This window comes from Coturnix japonica, chromosome 7 (assembly GCF_001577835.2).
Source record: "Coturnix japonica isolate 7356 chromosome 7, Coturnix japonica 2.1, whole genome shotgun sequence".
Classification (NCBI taxonomy): domain Eukaryota; kingdom Metazoa; phylum Chordata; class Aves; order Galliformes; family Phasianidae; genus Coturnix; species Coturnix japonica.
Genome location: NC_029522.1, coordinates 11130960 through 11136959, shown reverse-complemented (window position 1 = coordinate 11136959; position 6000 = coordinate 11130960). Strand labels below are relative to the sequence as shown.

The 6000-nt window shown below is 38.6% G+C and overlaps 1 protein-coding gene across 4 annotated transcripts in view; it reads left to right on the top strand.

Annotated features, from left to right (window-relative positions):
• RAPH1 (Ras association (RalGDS/AF-6) and pleckstrin homology domains 1) overlaps window positions 1–6000 on the top strand; it is a 178645-nt gene continuing 172645 nt past the window's right edge. For all 4 annotated transcript variants that reach the window (XM_015868252.2, XM_015868251.2, XM_015868246.2 and 1 more), the window contains exon 1: window positions 1–152. The gene's annotated coding sequence lies outside the window, so the exon portion shown is untranslated. The remainder of the gene's footprint in view (window positions 153–6000) is intronic.

Genomic DNA, 6000 nt, shown 5'->3' with positions numbered 1-6000 from the left:
GCCAGCCAGCTCACCTGTGTAACACAGTATCTCCTGCAACACAACTGGTGGTAGGAGCAATTGGATGTATTCTGTACAGAAAGAGGAAGCAATCAGCCCTGCAAAAAATGATCACAGAGCTCTATGAGCAGCCTGCAGACAATCTGCTTAAAGTAAGTAAAAAGTATAATCTCCTAACAGTCTAACTGGTTGATTAAACACCCAAGATGTTGTTTGTGTTACATACACATGCAAATTCATATGTATAAATACTTTCAGGTGCAATTGTCTAGAGGAAAGCAATTTACATCTATGTTATTCCAGTATTATCATGAATTCCCAAATATAAACCTGGGGAGCAAGAGTACAAATACAAAAGCATTTGCTTTATAGATGTTCCAGTGAGGGAAGAATGTACCAGTGGAACTGCAGCATGTAGAGTGGATGTTGAAGTATGTCGAAATTCGATGTGTGTTCCATTATAATCATTTCTTATTTCATGTGTATGGCAAGGCCTATTCCTGATTTCATAGAGACTGGGAATGTTTACCTTTAAGAAGGGAAAATTCAAGAGGCATCCTATTCATGTTTATCCATACTTGGGTCAGGGCGATGCACAGGTAAAGAGGACAGAGCCAGGCTGTGACAACATGACAAGAAATAGGAATAGAAATTGGACAAGAAATAATTCCACCTAAATTCAAGAAAACATTTTTGCTGGGAGTGGTCAAGCACTGGCATAAGCTGCCCTGAGAAGGTATGGAGTGTTCATCCCTTGAGGTACTCAAAACCCAGCCAGTCACTGCCCTGAGCAACTGACCCCACTTTCCACAGGTGAGTTTGGACTAGGCAAACCCCAGCAGTGCATTCCCACCTCAACCATTCAATTCTCCATGCCTCTGTTCCAGTCATCTGTACTGCTGTGCACATAATTCTCTATGATGTGTCTGTATAAGTTTTAGCTTTCATCTGGACTCACCCCTTCCAGCAGAAACAACAAAGGGGAAAGGCTTTCTGCTTCACCACTTAGGAATCCAGAGGTGGAAATCACCATCTATTTAACTGCTGAAGTATCTATCTACCTTTGCTTCTGCCTGATATGTCTGGTCTTGAGTCAGACCTAGAGATACTGCAAAGCAAATACTATATTAGTACTCATTTATACTGTACGCTTCTTGATTATTGCAAATATTATCACATATTAAATACATTCAAGAGATACTGATTATGTGTTGTCTCACCACAGAACTAAGCAGCTTCCAGTGTTCTCATAGCAAGTGTGTTAACATATTTTATTTTGAATGGGGTGGGGTGAAAAAAGTTCCAAAAAGATGATCTACAGTCTCTCATGCATAAATACCTACAAACTGTAAAATAATTATTACCAGCACAGATCAAATTCAAACCTTTCTAGTTGGCAGCACAAAAACTGGCACAAAAATACAAGATGTATGAGTTTTCAGATCAAGGATCTTTCTTGCATAAGAACAAACAATAATTAAGAGTTTTCACAAAATGATATGATGACTTGGGTTGGAAGGGAACTTTAAGATCATTTAGTTCCAGCACCCTGCTATAGGCAGGGCCACCTCCACTTGTCTCCACTAGACAATTTTTAACCAGTTTCTGCTGTGTGAAGAACTTTTAAGTGTCTCAAAATTGTTGAAAAGAGCAATTCATAGTACTCATCACTAAATCTGATGTTGATCCATGCTGTAACAGGGCAGTGCTGATGACATATTCTCTTAAGAAAACGTTAGAGAGCTTTAATACAACAAATAAATTATCATGGTGTTTACTATTATATCTGTTATGCTTCACAATAAGAATTTCCTATTCTGTATCAGAGAAAATTGCAGCCACTCAGGGTTTTGCAATAAAAATCAGTAATATATGCCAGCCTTGAAAGTAGTCTACTGAAAGTACAGAAAGGGTGAGCACTATCCTAGGATAGTCAGTGTTCTGAGAATGTTCCTTCCCTTTGATGTGGGATCAGGCAAGGAAGCAGCAGTCTGCATGTCTCTCTTCGCCGCTAACTACCACAGCCTTCAGGCAAGCGGCTCTTCATGCTTCTGTCTTTGGCACGGTGCAGAAATTCTGATTTTGACTCAAGGAAATTTTTGTCAAAAAACAGTTATCAGCTGCACACATCTACACACACACACACACACACACACATGCTTTTTAAATAAATAATCATTCTCTCTATGAAGTTTCCAATGACTAATAGGACCAGTTCACCACTGGAGAGTGGCAGCCATTTGCTCATACATACCTAAGTGAATAAATTATGTCAGGAACTAAAATGAGCTCCATATGACTTGTAGGGTGACTGTATTTGAGATTTTGTTGGAACATTCTCTTTAAACACTTTACAGATATGAGATTGTCATGGTATCTCTTGTGATCACATATCATAGGAGCATCAGTTTCATGTTGAAAGATCTGAAAACAGCATTTCAGCAAAACATGGAACTATTTTCTAGTAACTAGACAGAAACATTTAATTTTTTTAGCCAATTTATGTTTTATTTCAGAACAGATGCAAGACTATGAATGTGACATATTTTTTTAACTTTTTGATGAAATGTTGGCTTAGCTAGTTTGGGAAGCCTTCAGCTTCAGTTCAATGTATAGCTATGTGTATTTCATATGTTTATTTCTATATTGATATATTTCACAGAATCACAAATTCACCAAGGTTGGAAAAGACCTACAAGAACATCTGGTCCAACCACCCACCAGTCACCAATAGTTCTCACTAAACCATTGTTCATCAGCGCAAACTCCAAATGTTCCTTGAACACCTCCAGGGTTGGTGACTCCACCATCACCCTGGGCAGCCCATTCCACTGCCTGATCACTCTTTCAGAGAAGTAATATTTCCTAACGTCCAGCCTAAGTCTCCCCTGGCACAGCCCGTAACCATTCCCTCCAGTCCTATCACCAGTTACACAAGAGAAGAGGCCAACCCCCAGATCACTACAAGCTCCTTTCAGGTAGTTATATAGAGCAATAAGGTCTCCCCTGAGCCTCCTCTTCTCCAGACTGAACAATCCCAGCTCCTTCAGCCGCTCCTCATAAGGCCTGTGCTCCAGACCATTTAAGAAGGCACTGCATTTGGAGATGAGATTTGTGCCATGCACAGACAGGCTGACTTCCTCTCACTTCCTGCAGGATCTTCCTCTTGCAGCCTATCTACCATACAGGTGCTATGCAGGACATTATCGTCCTCTGCATACCATCAAGCTACTGATTAAGACACATCCTGTGTCCCCTCATTTGTTCTTCTAACTATTTCATATATTCACATCTGGTCCCACGGAGCTTCCACTGTTGAAAGAGGAGAGAGGAAATACGTGTCTACACTTAGGATTATGACTGTCTTAGTTCCAGGAACCATAAAGCAGATGTTTAAAGTACGTTTCACTCTGAGGCATCTGAAACCTGAGAGTGAAGCAACTTTATCTAGCCCCATGATAGAACAACCAATATCTTGCGATCAGGGGGAGCTGAGCAATCACTATGTTTATTAAAACTGATACAAAAACTTGGTCATTCTTAATTAAAAAGTACGAGAAACAATGGCAGCTCATCTGAAAAATATAATGAAAAAAATACAGTATAAATGATGACATTAATCTGAAGAATTCTTACACAGTATATGTGTCTGTTGTTCATATATGAAAGGGAGTAACAGGAGTTTAGAACCTATTGGTATAATTACATCCCATTATTGAAGAGAGACGAGTAGAGAAAAGAACTTAAAAGATGTTCTATTTTAACGAAAGAGTACTGTAAAGTGCAGATCAAAAGAATAGTCATAAAATAAAATGCAATATAGTGGATTAGTTTTGTATTATAAGAGAAAGGAAAATATTATTAATTTGTGAAGCAGACAGTCATCTTTGCTGCAGAATTAAAAATGAGAGAGCTCTTATAAATGCTACCCACACAATGTAGCACCTCACCAAAGCTCAACTATGAAACCAGTGTATTCTGCTGATTACTGCTGTTCTAGCCATCTTTCCTGCATATAAAACATTAAGTCAGCTGGTTATGAAGCTATTGAATGTTTCCAGGGTGTCATTTACCAGAAGGATTTGATAAGTTACAGAGAAATGAACTGTTTTGCTTTCTGATCTTGATTAAGTCCTGCTAACATACCACAATTTATAACAGTTTCAGGTGCAGGTTATTTTTAGGTCTTTCTTCTCTCCTCCCTTCATTCCCCCTCACCCCCTTTCAAAATTATTTCTCCAATTTTCAACAAGTTAATAGCATCGAAGTTTTTAATCTGCATGACACAGATAAATCAGAGCAGGTTTTATTTTTCTGTGATACCACCTAGCATTGTTTCTAGAGCAGGTAAAGGAATCACCAGTTGGTTGTATTTGCTTTGGTTCAAACGAAGTAAAAAGATGACAATAGCAGCAATTAGACACTCTGTCTAGTAGCTAAGAATATAGACTCTAAAAACATAGAAGAATAGAGGAAATCTTATCTAAATTCCTACAAAACTTTGAACACCTCAGCTTTCCTCAAACACCTGCACATAGAGGTCTCTGTAACTTGGCTGAAGGCCAACAGTGACTTTCAATGAGAGTTTTCACAGCAAAGGAAGCTGAGATATTTCTTACAGTTCATGATGATGTGAGTGCCCATTTCTGAGTACTGTGGAAGTTAGTACATGCCAATCCACTCACACTGTGGACAGAAACAGCAAAAGCAAGCAGTTCTTATGCTGGCCCCTTTCATTACCCATCCCAAGGAGAATTTCTAAAAGAAGAACTGGGACCTACTTATGGTGTAATAAGTTAAGAGTAACCCATTTCATGTAAAGCAGGATTCAGTGGTTGCCTGAGTGTTTTGAGCTGTTGGTGTCTTCGTGATCTGACCACTCAGATAGTATGTTGAATAAAGCATGGAGTATTTGCTATTTTTATTTATGTATTTACATAAAAACAGCAATCCTACCTATATATTTCATGTAAATGATGATCCTTTCCGTCAGAGTTATCAGCCCAAATATTAATGTTCATTTCTCACATAAAAGGCACATCAAATGCACTGCTCCTGGTTAGGAAGAACAAAGCATTCAGTTACTTTTGTCCAGCTTTCAAGCTGTCACAGCATCAAGCTGTGATGCACAAGCTGCTGCATCACAAGGCAGAGCTACATTGATGAACACATCCCACAGAGCTGTATGATCCAACCAGATGTTACCCAGTAACTCAAGCTCTCAGTTTTCATGCATATCTTATTACAGGAGGTGTTCCTGTCTATTGGAATCATGTAATTATACGAGAAGCTCAGCTTTCCTTAAAAGCAAGGTCTTGCTTGCTGTTGAACACCAAAAACTAATCCAGAAGCAGTCCAGTGATGAAAGAAAAATATCTCAGCAACTTCTTTTTCCAGTGAAGGTGATGACTGTCTGGATCCTGATATGTGGCTTCAGGTTTCTGCCATAATTTTCACTAGTGTGCCAGGATAACTTTCTGCAATTGCTGCTGTCTCGTTACCATCAGTGTTACCAAAGATGACTCTTAATGGCTGCTCTATGTGTAATGAGTTTGTCATGAAAATAAGTAGCTCTCAATGCATTTATTTTCATTTTGAACAGTCATCAATATTTCATTACTTGCTGAACTGCTTACATACTAATAAGTAAAATATGCTTTCTTATTATCAATTAAATTGGCAAATAAAGAAGCAACGTGTAGCATGTTTGCAAGAAAACTGCATGCCAATAAATAACTGTACTAGAACAAAATTTATTCATGTTCTTGAATCCTAATTTTGACCACAGTCACATACTGTTTTCAATTTGTAAAATACTTACCTTGAAAAAGGCCTCAGTCTCATTTGTGTTGTAAAAAGTTTGCCTGTTGCTACTCCCATGAGCAAAAGTAACTTGAACAGTTCTGTTCTTCATCTGAATCATGTGGATGTTTGAACAGGACTGAAGTGCAGAGATGTCCCACCCCAGAGCAGAAAATGAAGCAGATCAAACAGAATGTG